The following is a 19,791-nucleotide window of genomic DNA, read 5'->3' on the forward strand; positions in this document are numbered from 1 at the left end:
TATTATTTGCATAAAAGCCTACATTATGTTTTATTTAAAGGTTTACTTTGTGACTTTTTGCATAACAACATGTCCATTGTGTGTTCCTAGGTTCTTGTGTGATACCTACACCTTCATTGATTAATAATAAATAAAAAAACATCACTTTCAATATATTTTTTGGATAAATCCTTTATAGAGATTTACTTTTCCATACTTACACTTTTTTTTTCTTTTGATGAAAACTTTTCACCAATCACAATTATCAGTCTCGATTAATCTTCAAATTATAAATTTCTTTATGATGATTATACGTATTTAATTTTGTTAAAATTGAACAATAATACCAAAGTGACAAAATTATTAAAATTATAGTATATTTTAAAAATATATATATTTTTCTGATTTTTATTTATATAAATGCGACATAAAATCATTCAATATTGAATAATCTCCAAAAAGTACCAGTACAAGAATTAGATGTGTTCGTTCTCTCTTATAAATAGTTCTTATTATGTATATATGTTTATCAAAGATGGTGAATTAATATGATTATTTTTGTATTAACCTAAAATAATTTTAAATTTCTTTATAAAATCAACATATTATACCTTTTGAAATATTTTAAAATATAAAACCATTTAATTTTTTTTATTCAATTATAATATTTACTACTAGAAAATTATTAAATAAAAATTAATTATAGAAAAAAATAATTAATTGATATATTGACTAAATTAGATACTATTTCAGAGATTAAAATAATTATTGATATCTAAATTAGTTAATAAATAGTTTCTAAATTAGTATCTAATTAGTTATCTAGGTTTTAACAACCTTATTTTTTTTTCTAAAATTAGTTTTTATTTAATATTTTTTTTAATGATTATAATAAAATTTTATTAAGTATATAACATTCATTATTTTGTTATTATTATAATTCTTTTTAGTAATTATACTTAAAATTAAGTTTTTAAGTGGTTATTTTGATCTAAAATGACAAAAAAATGTTACTTTGAAAACTGCAAACAAAAACACTCCCTCTTGACAACTGTGACATGGCACGGATGCTTATGTGACGAATAGTAATTTTGTTTTTGTTAATAACTAAAATTTTTGAAATATGCAGAAAGGTATTGGAAAAATATAAAAGACGTCAAGTTTAAGTTTACAAAACCTTTTGACGAACTTGGATGGAGGAGTGTTTGGATCTTGACTCAAGGCTCGACTCTTGGCTCAATCCAAACTAATAAATAATCCTATATCGAGAGATTGAAGAAAAAAACAAGAGAACATGCAAAAATCTCATATAGTAATATGATATGTTTTATATAAAATATTAAACGGAAAAGGAGTGATATTACCACCAACACATACAAAGAAAAATATAAACAAAAAATATAAACAAAAGAATAAATTTTCAAATTTCACCAAAAGCCTTTTCATTTTAATTAAACCATCATCTAATATTTATTAGAAAATAATAATTATACTATATGTGAGTCAAATGATAGTTGGCGTGGTAGAGATAGGTATGTATGGAGAAAAAACGAGAATCTGTGATTGTGTGCGCCTTTTGTGCAGACAGACAGAGTGTCCAATCACACACACACATATGTGGCCCTTGATTAAAGATCATTTTGGGATATTTCAACTGTTTCACATACCCAAACAAATCTTAACCGTTCATGTCGGGAGAAGCCTCCTCCACCCTTCGATTGTGAAGTGACTCACCCATCCACTCATGAAACATTTGGATTGGTCCAGAGACAATGATTGGTTCCATATTAATTTACCTATTTCTTTTATCCTTTACTTTATCTTTCATCACATGTCATACCAAATTTTTAAATATTTTTATCTCATTCAAAATATCTGTGACTTTAGTTAAGTTATTTATTTTATTCATCACCCCTGTATTTAGGAGAATTTGCAGGGTAGTCCAGACATTTTGGACTATAGTGCTTCAGACAGAAAAGTAACTTAAAGTAACCAATCTAAAAAATCATTTAATTTGAGAAATTTTAAGTTGGTATAATTTAGTTAAATATAGAAGCTAAGTTAAGAAATGAAAAAAATAATATTTTTTAAACTGAATAACTATTTATTTTTTGAATAACTATTTATAAAAGCCCTCATGTCAAGTATCACGGTAAAACTTAACACCTCAAATATCAACACTCATTTGCCACCACGTGAAAAAAATAGTATTAAAAAAAAGAAAAAAAAGAAAAAAAAAGAAATACAAGCAAATATGAGAACTAGACCAAAACCCATATATAAAGAAACCTAAGAAAAACGGATTTATACCTAATAAAGAATTCTAAGAAAAGGTTAGATAGAAGCCTATTATACCAATGAAATTGTTTTCTATGAATAAATCTTAAGTTAGCAAACTTCTCAGCACATGCATTCCTTTCATAAAAAATGTGAGAAATTTTTAAACCTGATTTTTCCACAGTAATAAAGACAAGTTTTCCACATATTACGAAGAATCCAAAGAACTATAATCCTAGCAGTACATGCAACACAAACAAAGACATAATCAAATTCAAGCCATAAACTAGTAAGACACATCTTTTTAGCTTCTTCAATAACATGTATAACTCCATAAAACTCAACAACCAAAGTAATATGAATATCAAGAAAAGCAGATAAACCACCAATAAACTCCCTCATACTCTCACGGAAAATACCATCACAAGCAGCAAAATCAGGAGAACCCCTAACAACATCATCAGTATTAATTTTAACCCAATTGGTGAAGAAAACTCTCATCTAATAGGAAGAGGATGAAGAACTTTGCCACTCCAAGTATTAATATCAAAGAACTTAAGCACCTTGAAGTCGAACATATAATTTATCATAGAGCTTTTAAACGAATTACCCACTAGGCAAGTGAAATCGTTAATGGTGGAAATGGCCCTGGAAAGATCAATCTTAACCGAAAATCTAACATAATTTCTCATACACCATATCATCCAAATAGAGAAGATAATCACAACTAGTTTAATCAAATTAACCAAAGGATTACCATCACTCTTAATAAAAGAAAGGAGATCATCCACATTAGCGAAATGAGAATTAAGAAAAAATTTCTGAACCTAATTCCAAATATGCAAAGCAGTAGGTCATTCAAAAAATAAATGCTGAATAGATTCTTCCTGCTTTTCACTAAGTGTACACATAGAACATATATGCAAACCTTTATGTTGAATATGTTGATCCGTAGGGAGCTGCTCATGAAAAACTTTCCAAAACACCAGAGTTTTGGAAGGAGGAATGTATTGAGACCAAATGATCTTTCCCCAACCACAGGGAACTCCTGTATTCAAGAAAAATTTCCTAGCAGATTTAAGAGTGAAATGACCAGAGTCTTCTAGAATCCAATTAGGAGAAGCATGTTATGTGTAATCATGATATGTTGAAAAAAATGATTCACTTGTTGTAAAGTTAAGGGAATAATCCAATCACGACCATTCCAGAAATGGGAAACTGTATTCAACAGAGTTCTAAAACCATCGGGCATCCCTGCAATGTTTGATAAACAAGTAGAAAAACACCATTCATCAATCCAAAAATTAATAACAATACCTATACCAACAGTCCAAGAAGTATATTCAATAATAGTTTCATAAAACTGTTTAATCCCAGGCCAAATAAAAGAGGATCTATAAGCCAATCTAAGTTGGTACTTAGATTTAAGAACTTTGGCTTTCAGGAGAAGAGACCAAGGCTTATTACTATAAGCAAAGTTCCAAGTAAGCTTGAGAAGATAAACATTATTTTCGTACTGGAGATTATTAATCTTCAATTCTTCATTTTCAATAGGAGAACAAATCTTAGCCTAATTTACTATAGTTATACCTTGCTTAAGAATAGAAGCAAACCATTTGTACACATTAAAACTATAAGTAAGGAAACCAGTAACCACAATATTAACAAACTGGATCCGACCCATCATGCTAAGAGATTTCCCTTTCCAAGACGCAAACTTCAATTTGACTTTATCAACCAAAGGTTGAAGAAACCTTTGCTTGGGAGCACCAACAAAAAGAACCCCTAAATAGTTAAAAGGTAAAAGGCCATGACTGCAAGAAAGATGATGTTGAATTTTTGTAATGAATCTTGAAAAATTATCCATGGTGGAAAAACTACTTTTAGAATTGTTAACATACTGATAAAGAAAATCACCATATTTTTGAAATACTCAATTTTTTAAGAGACTTATTATCTGCATTACAGAAAATAAATATATCATCAAAATATAAAATGTGAGAAAGAGTGATATAACATTTAGGACTAGTCATATGCAGAATCTTCTTATCATTCAGAAGCTTAAAAATGTCTCTCCTTAGAACCTCCTCCGCAAGACAGAAAAACAAGGGAGAAAAAGATCACCTTGTTTCACCTCTAGTACAAGAAAAAAGACAAACAAAACTTTCATTTATTCTAATAGAAAGCATAGTAGATCGAAGAATTAAACTAATCCAACTGACAAAAGAATGATGAAATCCAAAATATTACAAAACCAAAAATAATTCGTTTGATTCAAGTCAACTATTTCGCTTATTTATATATTTATGGAAGCTAAATAAAAAAATTAAAAGAGATAATTTAATATGTAATTCTAACTTATTTTATCCGTTTGAAATACAAGTTTTCCAAATCAAACTTTTAAATGAGATGAACTTCTCAATTTATCCACCTACTTATTATTTCTCAAACTATATAGTACTTTATGATATTGAAAATTATTTTACTATGTAAGCGTATAATTTCAAAGCTGAAGGATTTATGTGAGTTTTTCTATTGAAAAAAAGTTTCTATGTATCTTTATAAAGAAACTCTCAAAGTAATTTCTATCTTGCATACATTCTTGCTTTTCATCTTTATTCTTGAATTTCTTTTAATTCAAGTATTCTAACAATTAACTCACCTTTACCCTTTTAAAGTACATTTTCTTGTAATACTACACTACAAGAAAGTCATGAAATAAAAACTAATTTTAGAGACAAAAAATAGTTAATTGCTATAGTGACTTAATTAGAGACCATTTTAGGAACTAAATAAATTTTTGGTTTCTAAATTAGTTTCTATTATTGTTAAATGGTTTCTAAATTGGTATCTAATTTGCAACCAAAATTTTTTCTACCAAATTTAGAATCTAAATAATTGGTAGTTACAATCTTGGTAGCTAATTAGATACCAATTTAGAAACTATTTAACAATAATAGAAACTAATTTAGAAACCATTTTTTTAGTTTCTAAAATGGTCTCTAATTTAGTTATTATTGCAACAAATTATTTTGGTCTCTAAAAATTGGTTTCTATTTGATGATTTTCTTGTAGTGCTACTAAAAGTCTATTGTATTATTTTTAAAGAAAAATTAAATTCAAATCAATCTAATTAATTTTAATTTTAATTTTTTTAATTTAAATCATACTTATCTATCTGGTAATTCCTTTGGTATATTTTCTTTCATATGATTTTGATAAGTCACATGCATATGAAACATCAATATTTTATATTGATGGATCTAAATTCTCTATTTGAAGATAATCTAAAGTATCTAAGAATTTGTGTGCTCTAGTACCTCACACCCTAATTCCTTTAGAACTTTTATTTTTTTTTGGACAAACTCAATCCAAATTACAAAATTTTCATCCATCAAAATTTCACCTTATTGAGTCAACTTTATGAGGTTGAGTTAGACTTAAACTTTACTACCTTAATATGGTATCATAACTTATCTAACAAGGTTTGTTAAGCCTATCATGTCACTCTCTTTCAGGCCTCTATTGAATCACCCATAAATATATTGTCCCACACACGAGACGTCCATACCTCAACGAGGAAGTGTGTTGGAGATTGCACATCAACTTGAGATAAGACCAATTTACAGTATATATGTAAGGACAATCCTTATCTTAAAAACCAATTTTATAAGGATGAGTTCAGGTTAAACTCACTTCTTAATAACGTATCAAAGTTATTCAAAGTCCATCCTTGTTGAGATTTGGGCCTATCATGCCACTGCTATGAAACCTCCCTCGATTCTCATGCTCAATGTCCTCAGTGTGAGCGCACAATGTTCTTGACATGAGGGTGTGTATTGGAGATCCCATATTGTCTAAAGATAATATCAATTTATAATATATAAGTGGAGACAAAGCCCACCTTACTAAGTCAATTTTGTGAGATTTAGTTAAACTTAGATTTTATTACTTAATAATAAAAAAAATCACTTTATTGATTTGATTTAACTTTATTAGATTTGTAAATCATGGAGACATTTGTCACTCAAACTTAGAAAAAAATTATAATATACCAATATGACATATATGCCACATAAATAAGCCTTTACACAACAAATGACTTTATCCTCTACCAATTCTTTCGACCTCTCTTAAAGAAGTCTCTTTGAGCTACTTAACAAGACTATCATCATATTCAATAGATTTTTTTGACACACTGGTTACATGGTTCGACAAACAATTCACCATAAGTTAATCCTACCATCTCACCATTATCACATTGGTGAACATAAAGAGGATTCATTGCATATGTTCATGGAATTTTTCAACAAGGTGACATTTAACATAAGAAACCTCAACCTTAAAATCTCCTTACAACACATGGTAAAGACACCCATGCCAAACCTTTTTGCTGACAACCTTTGTAAGAAGCTCGTATTTGACTTAGTTGAGTTAAGGCGTTGAACAACAAAATTCATGCAATTGAGGAACTCAAGGGTTTTTGCAATAAAGTCAGGCCTCACACAACATTAGATTAAAAGAAAACGTACATAAAAGATCACAACCACAAACCCCTAGTTGCACCGAGAAATCATGACCTCTATGTTTTAATATGTGTGAACTACTCTTCTTTGATTGCCCCCTTGAGCAAGCATCTTTGAAGAAACTTTAATAAGAGAATTATTGACCATATCTAGAAAGGTTTTGACCTCTCCAAATGTGGACACAAGTCATCATTATCGATTCCATTACAATTAAGGCCATGAAACAAAATAATGTCTTATTTGGAAGGATAAGATTGAAGAGTTTATAAAAGTTGTACATTTCCAAAGATATATAAAAAGGAACAATGACTGAGGTCATTAGGGTAACAAAAAGAAAGACAATCACCACAAAGAGGAGAGAAGGAAAAATCTCCTTCTTAGAAAAGGACATTAAGGTAGAAATCCATAACAACCCTTCAAAAAGGTAATGAATACAATTATCAAAGTATGTTATCCTATCATCAATGCCAACATTTCTTATAACATAGTACTCAACAAACTCTCCTTAAACAACCTCGACGTTTTAGTGTTCATACCACACCTTGCCATTAAGTTCCCTTCTTAGTCCATGTTGACTAGAGAATAACAAGAGACATAGTACATTTTTGTCTTGTCAATTTTGAATCCAAATGTTTCAATTGAAATGATTCTCCTTCCCACCACGAAATGTTTACACGACATAATAAATTCACCCTAAAATTCATGAGCTAAAATAAGACTTTTCAAACATCACCTCAACACCACACCAAAAACCCAAGCAAACGAAAAAATATTTGAGATACATTGATAACAAGTCCCCACTAAAGTCAACATCCCACTAACCCTCACATAAGTGCAACTTCACAATCCTAGACTCTTTAAACTATGCCTTCTGAAGTTTGAAGAACAAGTGTACCTCAAGGTGTTAAGATAATCTTAACAATAGTAAAGATCTCAACATAACATAGATATGTCATTAATTACACAATAAAACAATGAGGACATCCAATCAAGATCCATCCAAATAAAGACCTATTAATGTGATTATAGATATAATGAACTTAAAATATTTTATTTATTAATTACTATTTTTTTAAGTATTGAAGTATTTTTAGAAACATCTACTCAAATTTTAAAATATAACTCAAAAAACCATTTAAAATAATATAAGAAAATCTTGATTATAAACTATTTCTTTCTAGATAGAGAACTAAAAAACAATAACTTTAAAAATAAAATGTTATAATGTTATTGTAAATCTTTTGATAAAACCTAAATACAATAATATTACAGGCTTGTTGTTATTGACTGTCAATAACATTAACATACTAAACATTTCATTTAAGTTTTTCTTTTTTTCTTGCATATCAATTACTTAAAAGTAATTTTTTAAAGAGTTATAACTAAAAAAAGATTAGTTATAAGTGGTGTGTGTTTAGATATAATATGTGAGAGATATGATTACATTATAGATGAAAAAGTATGATTATTGAGACCCACAGAAAACTGATGTGGGTCACAGTGTTGTCTAGTCTCTTTTGAATGCATGTTCTTGAATTAGAATTAAGAAAGTAATAGAGTAATATAAAATTGATAAAAAATGGTTTGAAAAAGAAGATAGACAGTAACATGTCGGTGCTGTGAAAGTCACTTGGCACAGCCCCATTCAAAATGTTAATTGTCACTTTGCAACTTGCAATTTCCCACTTGTCTTAGATTCCTCATGCCATGCCATGCCATGCCATACCATCACCATCTCTATCTCTGCATTATCACCAAGTGAACAATCAAAAGTCTTGTCTGCAATCAGGACAACTCAACACTCCACAATAACCCTTTCACCTCTTCCTAAGGTCACAAATTAATTACTACCATTATTACTTGATATGGTATTAATTATATATATATAATTAATACCATATCAAGTAATAATTAAATTTATTTCATGTATCTTAGATGAAATTGAAAAAGTCTTTCATTTTGATTTTTTAAATAAATTTGAGAAGCCTTTTATTATGATCTTTTAAAAATTTCCATCTTAAAAATCTCCAAGTTAGAAATAGAGAAAGGTCATGTTAGGATAATAAGGAAAATACGAAAAGAGTTAAAATAAGATAGAAGAAAATAATTTAGAAAAAATATTTAAAAAAAAGGTTGGAATTAAGTATTCTTTTAATTTTTTTTAAATATATATAGCATACTCTCATAGAATATCTTAATATTATTATAATATTTTTTTTTAAATTCTTCTTAAAGATTTTAGCATTCTACCATATTCTATAATTAATACATTTAATTACCTATCTTAATTATGAAATTGCAACTTTCTCACTATAATAGTTAGTACATAAGAACCATATTGTTCTTACTAGCCCCTGATAGAGTGGTTTAGCTTTAACAATAAACTTCTTATATTAGTGTCTTCCCCATGTAAAAGCTACTTGAGATTAATGAAGTTAGAGATTTTGTGAGTTTTAAGTGTCCTTTTTAGAGTTATTACTCTTAAATTAATATCAAATCTTAAGTGGTAAACTAATAATGTATTTATCATTTTCTTTTAAAAGTGGTGTTTTTTTTATATATGTTTTTGTTTTTTTTTTCTTTCCTATGAATTTGCTTTAATTCTTGGATTGAAATTCTTCGAGATTTAATAAATCATCCCAACTCATAGGGATTACATCACCTTACATCATAATTTTTGAAAAGTAAAGTAAAATTATAAAATAAATATAATACATTTTAAACATAAACAACATTTTAAATTTTAGATAATATCTTAAATTTAAAAAATATAACAAACATTTGAAATTGAAAAATTTATGTTTCTCATCAATTTATCTTATTTTAAAATTTCAAATTTCTTCAACTCTAGCCACCATGGATGTTCATCACAATAAATTTCAACCATACTTTTGCTTTTGTGAATTTTAATGTTGTCACTTTCTCAACTTTATGATATTGGATGATAACGGATGATAACACTTTCTCTTGTTCTATCACTAGCTATTGTGAATTGAACACATCACTTAACTTCAATCCCACTAAAGACACTTTTAAATGTATGTCTCGTACAAAATTCCAATTAGCTTCATTAAGCTTCAATACTTAAAATTATGTTGTATCAACTTAATTTAATCTTACTCTAAAGAAGCAAATCTTACACCAAAATAACCAAAAATATATAATTTGGGGTTAATCTGGGTTTTGCACCAACAACAAAAAAGTTTTTTTCCTCTCGGTGAGATTAGCGTAATTGAAAAAATAGTTCACAGATTATAGCTTTTAGGAAGGAGTAAAGCTCAATCAATTTCTAAAAGGATATTTACACAATTTTATTTTTTTTGAAGAAAAATCAGGGAGGACCAAAGGTTACTCTTTTCTTCTTCCTATCAACGACATGTGTGAATGAAGGTGTGATCAACATCGGTGAAGCTGAGAGGGTTCACAATGTGGGTTCAAGGTGAAGGTTCAAGGTGAGGATTGATGGTGAGGGTTTGTGTTGATGGCTAATGATGAGGGTTGGCGGTGAGAGGTTACAATGATGGTTGACAATGAATGGTTTGCAGGAGGGTTGATGAGGAGGGTTTCACAAACTGATTTCTATAAGATAAGGTTTCAAAGAGAGAAGACATTGAGGGAAATCAAAGATAGCACCGAGGAAAGACATTGGGGGTTTGGAAATCAGGAAAGACACATAGGGAAATGAATTTTTCATTATTATTTTTTGGGACATGATTTTTTTTTTTGGGGAAAAGAGAATTCAAAGGAGGGAGGGAATGAAAAACTTAACATGTTTTTCTTTTAATAAGAAAAGAGGACTGAGATGGAGGGAATGAAAAATGCGAGAAAAAAATAGAGTATACTTATTAAAAGACACTTGTAAAAATGTCATACTTTGAATACAAAATGTGGTAGTTATAAAGGTGACATATCATAAAGATAATTGTGTTTTTTTAGAGTCGCCATAACTGCAATTGTTAACACAATTTTTTATAGTGGTGCCTTATATGTAAAGGAAACACTTGTTATACTTAATTGAAGCATGGGTAGAAGATTGTATACATTATACATCAAAAGTTCCTTCCTCGTAATCATCCTTATTGTAGAGTGGAGAAAACATTAATGGATGGTAGCATGATATCGACACAAAAGAAGACCATTGAGAAGAACATTTGGAAGAAATTACCAATATTCTTTAATCTTCCACATTAGTGCAAGCTAGATGTTAGACATTGTATGTATGAGATGCATGTCGAAAAAAACGTTTACATGTGACTAGGACATTGCTTAACATAAAAGGAAAGACAAAAGATAGGTTAAATAACAACAAGATTTGGTTGACATAAATATACGTTCAGAGTTACATTTGCAATCAGTTGGAAAACACACTTACTTACCAACTTGTCCTACTCTTTCTAAAAAAGAAAAATAAAGCTTTTGTAGTGTTTATTTAGTGTGAAAGTGCCACACGAGTACTATTCAAATGTTAAAAGCCTTGTGTGTATGCAAAACTGTGTTGATGCAACAATTTTTGCTAGAGGCATCATATCTGTTTTTGTTATAGGTGCTATAACACGATTGTGTTTGTTCTTCAATGCCATTTGCAAGAAAGTAATAGAACCTCAAATGTTAAATGAGTTGGAAAATGAAGAAATCACAGTCTTGTGTCAATTAAAAATGTATTTTCCGCCTTTATTTTTTTTATATCATGGTGTATTTGATAGTTCCTTTAGTGAGGGAAATTCGATTGAGTGACCCAATTTATCTGAGATGAATGTACCTTGTTGAGAGATACATGAAGATCTTAAAAGGATATGTCAAGAATTAGTATCATCCAAAAGCTTCAATTGTTGAGAGGTACATTGTAGAAGAACCCATTGAGTTTTGTTCGGGGTCTATGTCAAACTGTAAACCAATAGAAATTTCGAAGACTCGACATTATTAAAGATGTCAAGGTAAGGGTACTCAAAATGTGAAAATTAGGAAATAACCCTAAACCCTAAACGTAAGTCGAAAAATAATGGACTAATCATATTTTTACATATTGAACAATACTGATAAGGTTATCCCCTACATTGGGAAACACATTAATGAAATCAAGGCAATGCAACCCCAAATGAATGGAAAATGAGCATTAAATGAACATAGCAAGACCTTCTTAGATTGACTCAAGAAAAAGGTTTTTGGTGAATCTAATGTTTTTGATACACTATTGAGACATGCTCGTGAACCTAATAATGATGTGATTGGTATGACATTAATAAGTTTTGTTTCTATTCCTAGATAGAAGATGACAAAAGTAGAGTCAAAGCAATGGGGTTATCATTCAAGCTAAGGTTTTGCACTTTGCTTGCTCTAAAGACAAAAATCTCATTTCAACATTTGTGAGTTACTTCAGAGTCATACAAGACATATGAGAAATTGATTATGTGACATTTAGAGTGCCAATTTTCAATTGTCAATGGGTATATGACAATATGGGTGTGATAACCAATGACTATTGGTTTGCTTTGGTGGGTCTAAATAAGATGAGTTATACAAATGAACAATTTATTATGGCACATCAAGTAAGACAAATATTTTTTCACTGATTCATGTAATGAGAAGTGATCAGTGATCCTAGAGGGAAGAAACATGGACGAAATTCACGATGAAGACGTCATCTATCTCATCAAGAACATTTCCTATCGATGTAGACAACGAAATGGATGACATGCACGCTATTCGAAGTGATCATGATGAAGGGATATGAGAAAACATAACTTCCTAATATGTGTGTGTCTATTACTAATTTTCGTACTTTATTATTTGTTGAAAACCATGCTTTGTTCCAATATTTGTGGCAATTTTTTTTCGTTTCTGGACATAGTCCCCATTGGCATTAAACGTTTATTTTTACAATGTTTTCAAATATTTTATGAAATGAATTACTTGGGTTATTATTTTCAAGATTATGACAAACTCTAGATCTAGCAGTGGGAAAACCGAAACAAGTTGATTTGTAGCCCAATTAGCTTAGGTCATTGTGGTACAAATTGCTAAGAAGAGGATGCATGTTGACATAGATCCTCATTCAAGTAAGCCTTCAGGTCTAAATGCTGCTAAGTTTAACATCTATTTGTGATTGATAGCTCAATGACATGTTTCTATTTCCATTCTATCATGGGATGATGTTGAAGAGATAAAGAATAAACCTCACGTGACATGATATTTATGTATTATATTATTATCTAAACATTCTGACATGGGATTTATGTGAACACATTATTAATTAATTTCATTATTATCTAACATTCTTAATTGATTAATGTTTTCTATATTTTTTATAGCAAAATTTTGACATTCCAAATTGAGGTGGTTAGAAAGAAGATTTTATCAATCACTGTCACTAGGTGGAGAGATTTCAAGACTTTCTTGACATGAGAGTATGTGTTCAGAATGACAAAAGTGACATTTCTTCTATCAAGTACTAAAAAATTGAGGAGGACTGCATGCGGTTTCGTGCCAGTTGGTTGGATCTTATACTTACAAATTTGTTCCTACAATTTTTGGTTGTCTCATTTTTTTTGCAAGGTAGAAAAAAAGAATAGTCGTTTAAGAAAACTAAGTGAAGTAGTAATGTTTATACTTAATTATTGTTCATAGCAGATTCCTTAGTTGAGTAATAAACACATTACTATTTTTATTTCAATTTTTTAGAAATAAACGTTTATTGTATTATATTTTGACGTAATAGAAGTTTTATGTTAGAAGTTGAATTTGACGTAAATTTACGTCACCCACATTCCATGTTAGACTATTAGAAGACGTAAAAAATCTTAAATAACATACATAAAAAAATCTCTTTTACACTAGTGATCACAACTTTGTTCTTGAGTATGTTTTTTCATTCCAATAACTTTCATTTATAAATATTTCCTTACAAAATCTAAAACTAAACATATTATTTCTAAGTTTAAATGATATATTAAAGATTATATAATATTTTTAAATCTAAATAATATACTAAGTATGTACAAATATAAATTTAAATTATTCTCCAAACATTTAATGCTTCCAATATTTATCTCATTATATTTTTTCTATCATAAATAATTAAGATGAAACTTACTTTTAAATAATATCATAAATACTAAAAATAAATTAATATACGTTTTGTCATTTTTGTCAAAAGAAACTCAATTACAACTTAGTTAACCACACACGTTGAGCATTGTTGATGGAGATTAGAGTTCAGTTTTCGCATAATACATCTTTAAAAAGATGATAAACTTGATCAAACCAAAACTAAGAATTGGTCCCAATTAACTCAAAATTGTTATAAAAATTGGTCTGACATGATGAGTAAAAGCTTTTGATTTGAGATTTAACATAATTGATGAACTCATGAAATGTAGGCTTAAAAAATAATATATTATAATGATGAAATATTTATGAAAAATAATTATGCAAAATCAGATCACAAACTAGATCAGTCCAATAAAACTGCTCCTATATGAAAATTAGGTTAACTTAAATTGTTTGGTTTTTCAAACCTTAACCTATAAAACTTAATCGTTTGACTTATTTTGATAGTTCTAGACCCAAACGATTGATCTTTTCGGGTGCTTAGAATCTAAAGAAGAAAAAAACAGAAGTTCTACTAATTACGTTGAATAATAAAAACATTATTAATACACCTTATTATTATATCTAATTATCTCATCATGTTTCCAATAAAATTCTTTCTATTATTTTTTATTTTATTTTAGATAGTGAGTATATATTTTAAAAAATAAATTGCAATAATTACTATGATAAAATGTTTTTTAACCAGATATCCTTGATTTAATAGTTAGAGTATAATTATGAACTAGTTAATGTTTAGCAATACAAATAAAAATTAAAGATTTTTTATTGGTATTTTTAGTTAAAAATATTTTGAAGGTAATTACCTTTTAAAATAATATAATTTTTGAAATAGAAAGAAAAATAGATTCTAAATAAATGTAAGAAATTAAATCTAATTGAATAAAGGATCTAAATATTTCATTTTGAGATACTCAAAATATTAACACTAATTCTTCTCCCTTTGATTCTTTGGACTTTACTAACCACACCATAATATATCATTTTTAAATTTTTATATATGAATATACTAAATAATTAACATATGATTGATTTAAGTAAAATTAATATCATATCCTAAAATAAGATGTTCAATGATTCTTTTCAATAAAAAAATACTTAATTAAAAGAGAAATCAGAAAATTATACATTTGTTTTGAAAAATTATACCTAATGCACTTTGATATTATTTTGAATAATTTTTTTATTTCTTAATGAAAATAGTAGTTGATAATAAAAGGTTTAAAAATAGGAAAAGTTGAAATATGGGAAAAATGATATGATTTGACATGACCGTTATATGGAGGAAAGAAAGTAGGGTTAGGTCCCCACTCACATTGGGCAAAGAAATAAAGAGAGAGCAGAGCTGATTGGCCGTACAATTGGAACATTGTAGAAATTTACTCTCTCCAATCTCATTTTCTTACAGTTTGTGCATTGCATCTTCATCTTCTTATTCCCAAATAAGACACAATCATGTCAATTTCAAACTGTCATTTCATTTCTCTGTCACCAAATCACCCATTTTTTTGTTGCCTACTTCAATCCTTCACTTTGACTACCTTTTCTTCATCCATATTTCACAAAAATAAACATTTCATTTTACTTTTAACATTTATGCATTATTTGAGTTAGGAACTCACTTAACAAACATGAAAAAAAAAACTCAATTTTGAAAGTTTTGAATTAATGAAATTGAATCAAAGGTTAGTGTTGATTTAAATAATTCTTAATTTTTAGGATTTAGTTGATAGTTTAGTAATTTTTCTTACATTTGGATCGTGAGTTGTATTTTTTTTGTTATTTCTTATAAGTTTATTAAATAAAAAAAGTGAAGAAGACTTTCACTATTTCAATACTTTGAAAGTTTAACAATCATTAGTGTGTTAAGAAGTTTAATTTTGAGTAAAATAGAGAAAATATGACAATTGAGAGCAAATTTGTACAATCAAATTTCAAAGTTTGATGGTCAATATTATCATTATTGAATTATACTTGTGGAGAATCTTTTGCAATCAAAAGAATATTAGAATTTGATTAAAGATGGAGTAACTTTAGAAGCAGATGAAGTTCAATTTGGTGAAACACAAAAGAAAGTTATTAATGATATAAACTTGAAAGATATGATTGTAAAAAACTATCTCTTTTAAGCCATTGATAGATCAATCATGGATGTCATTTTGACAAATACAACTAAAGCATATTATAATCCCTGAAAAATAAGTATTAAGGAATGACATGGGTACAGCGAACATAACAACAAACACTTTAGAAGGAGTTTGAGATGTTAAACATGAAATATGGAGGGTCTCTTGATGACTATTTTGCACACACCCTTGTTATTATCAACCAGTTACATATTAGTAAGGTAAAGATAGATGATGTGGATATTTCCTCAAAAGTATTTAGATCCATGACTCCCAAATTTAATTATATGGTGTGTTGAATTGAGGAATCAAATTATTTGGATGCTCTTATAATTGACAAACTACAAAAGTTGTTTTCTAGTACATGAGCGACACATGAAACCTCAAGTGGTAAAAGAGCAAGCCATCAAGGTTACTCAAGATGATTTTTCACGAGAAAAACAAAGAGGTTGTGGTGGAATGCGAGGACAAGGAAACAATTGAGTTAGAGGTAATTTTGATAAAGAAACCATTGAATGTTACCATTGTTATAAACTTGTACATTTCCAATATGAATGTCAAGCCAAAGAATTAAATTCAACAAATTATGTTGCAAGTTGAGAAGAAATCAACAAAGAAGAATTATACTCACATATGTAGCAAGCATAATCTTTTTATTGATCTAGATGAAAGAGTGACTTGAAATTCTTATAAAGGGGAGATTTCATAGAATCTATCTTCTTGAAAAATAGTTGATTTTAGAAATAACAATGTCCTCAAATTGAATGTTCAAATTATTTATAGAAAACTAACTGAAGAAGGAAGCTTGTTTGAACACTTTGAAAAAAAGATCTAGTCAAACATTGGCACTGTAGATATGGTCATTTAAGCTTCACATGTCTAAATATACTTCAAAAAAATATAATGATGCGAGGTTTGCCATATCTGGATACCTCATCAAAAGTATGTCCAGATTGTCCCACCTGAAAACAATAGATAAATCCATTTTCACATGCAGTCACATGGACAACATCATAGATTTTTGAATTGGTGCATGTTGTATTTATGGGCCTATTAGTTCAAAATGAAATAGTGGCAAAAGGTACATGATTAATTTCATCGATGACTTTAATAGAAAAGTATGAGTCTGTTTTTTGGTGAAAAAAATTAGAAACTCTTATGACTTTCAAAAATTTTAAAAGTAAAGTTGAGAAAGAGATTGGTTTAGTCACAAAGGGACTTCTTACAGATCGTGAGGATGAGTTCATGTCACTCAAATTCACAATTTTTTTAGTGAGAATGGTATTTGAAGACAACTGACAATCATGAATATGATTTGTAGCATGCTTTATGGACAAAAAATGTTAGAAATATTTTGGCTTGAGCATGTAAAATGGATAGTTCACACTTTTAATCCATGTTCAACATTCTCTATGAAGAAAAAATCCTCAGAAGAGGCTGAGTGGACTCATACCAACACTAACTTATTTCAAGGTATTTGGATGTATATCCTATGTCCATATTCATGAATGTAAAAGATCAAAGCTTGATGAAAGAACTAAAAATGTATTTTTCTTGAAGTCACCTAGGGGTGAAACACATGTAAGTTATATGATTTATTTCTTAGAGGATTATAACAAGCATATATATAGTGTTTGAAGGAGAAAATAGTTGGAATTGGAATAAAACTCATGTGGAAGATGCTTTGGCTTATTTGGATTGGAATGACCATGATAAAGGAACATATACAATATCTTCAACAAATGAAGATGGATCTAAAATCAATGAAAATAATAGTAAAATACAGAGAAAAATGCATCCATATTGAATGAATAGCAACCATTAGTATGTAGAATGAGAAAACAACCAACTTATATGAAAGATTAAAAAAGTGAAGAATATTTATTTGAGGAAGAAGATTCAATAAATATTGTCATGTTTATGACAAATTATCCAACTTATTTTGAAGAAGCTCGAAAGGAAGAAAAGTGGAGAATAACAATGGATGCATAGATTGAAACCGTTGAGAAGAATGATACTTGGAGTTAATCAAATTACCTGCAAGATCAAAACAAATTGTTATAAAATGAGTAATAAGATAAAATTAAATGAAAATGGTGATATTGATAAGCACAAATTGCATTTAATTAATGGCAAAAGGATACCCCTAAAATTAAGGGATAAAGTTATACAACTAATCCCATGTGACTCTTAAAAGCAAATTAAAACTTTTATTCCAATTACAAACTTAGGAGTTTACTTGGGGTATGCACTTATCCAAATATAAATTGAATAAATTAATATTCAACATAAGAGAGGGTGTTAAATTGATAAGATAGAATCAAAATTAGTTTTGAATATATTTTTTTTGTTAATTAGTAATGGTTTAAATAATTTATAATTTTTAGAATTCAGGTGGTTATTTCCTAGTTTTGTCATCTCTTGTAATGTTATATATAGCCATGCCATTTTATCACATCAAAGGTGAACAATCACTTTTTCTATTCCAATGCTTTAAAAGTTTAGAAAGTAAGATTATTTAAATTAGGTTTTTGTTCCTACGTGGTTAAGAAAGTGAAAAGATGAATGTGTGAGGATTTGGTGTGATTTACATTTGTTTATTAAATTCAGAAACTCCCTAAATCTTGTTACACTCTTGAAAAGTGGTGAGATTTGAGGTGAAAGACATTCTCAAATTTTCAATTTTAGTATTTGTGTTATGAGAAACAACACGATTTACATGCATGGTAAATGAAACCATTCATAAGTTGTTGGTAGATGCATCACTTGTAAATATTCTTCTCATTTGTCTTTGAGTATTCATTTCTCTAGAGCCACCACACCACAAAAGTTTTATAAACCTTTTTTTTCATTTTTAATTTAAATAAAATTTTAAATATAAATTTTGAATAAATTTAATTCTTTTTTTATTTAGACGAATTAGGTAAATGATCTTACAATATTATTATCACGACACATGTGTAATAAGATTGGGTAAATTTTTTTGAATATTTTTCTTTAATTATGGAATGTGAAATTCAAATACTTCCAGGATTATAAAATCTAGAAGTTAAAAGTTGTGTTTCGAATTGTACAATATTATAGATTATACAATCCAAAATACAAATTTGTATTCCAGATTGTAGAATTTGGAATTGATAATTTTATCATTTTTGAGAATATGAGGTTGGATGAAAAATTATAGGGGTGCAAAAAAAAATTTCTAGATTTTTAAGATATGATTGTTATGCGGGTAAACCCGTCTCCCCCTGCTCTTAGCCTGCGCGAGCTATGAGTTATGTGGGACGAGTCGAAGCGGGTCAGTGGGTTGGAATAGGTAACTTGCCTTGCATTTTTTATCAGTAGGTCGGCCCATTCCGTATGTTATGCTTTGTCATCCTATCTAATTTGGCCAATATAGTAGTTAATTATTTTTTATTTCTAAAATTAATTTTTATTTAATAATTTTTTTAGTAATGATTATATTTTGACACTCAGAAAAAAACACACTTAATAACTCAAAATTATAATATTTTAATTATATTTATTTTATTTTTTAATTTAAATTTTAATATATAATATTATATTATTAAAGTGTGTCCAGTGAATATATTTTTTTTGTGTGAAAGTATTAATTTTCATGTTCCTAAATCAGATTACAGATTACAAATAGTTAAATAAAATAAAAAATCCATGACCAGCCTTCTATAATTCTATGCTTTCTTATTGTAAAACCCTACTGCAGTAACTAATATATGTACTATGATAAGGGCAAAACAAGTTTACAACCATGTATT

General features: G+C 28.4%; 1 pseudogene; it reads left to right on the forward strand.

The window, feature by feature from the left end:
- The first annotated feature begins 11,535 nt into the window (after window positions 1-11,535).
- LOC150029471 (uncharacterized) lies at window positions 11,536-12,531 on the forward strand (annotated as a pseudogene).
- The last annotated feature ends 7,260 nt before the right edge of the window (window positions 12,532-19,791 follow it).

The sequence above is a fragment of the Phaseolus vulgaris genome, chromosome 1, assembly GCF_051622355.1.
Source record: "Phaseolus vulgaris cultivar YP4 chromosome 1, ASM5162235v1, whole genome shotgun sequence".
NCBI lineage: Eukaryota > Viridiplantae > Streptophyta > Magnoliopsida > Fabales > Fabaceae > Phaseolus > Phaseolus vulgaris.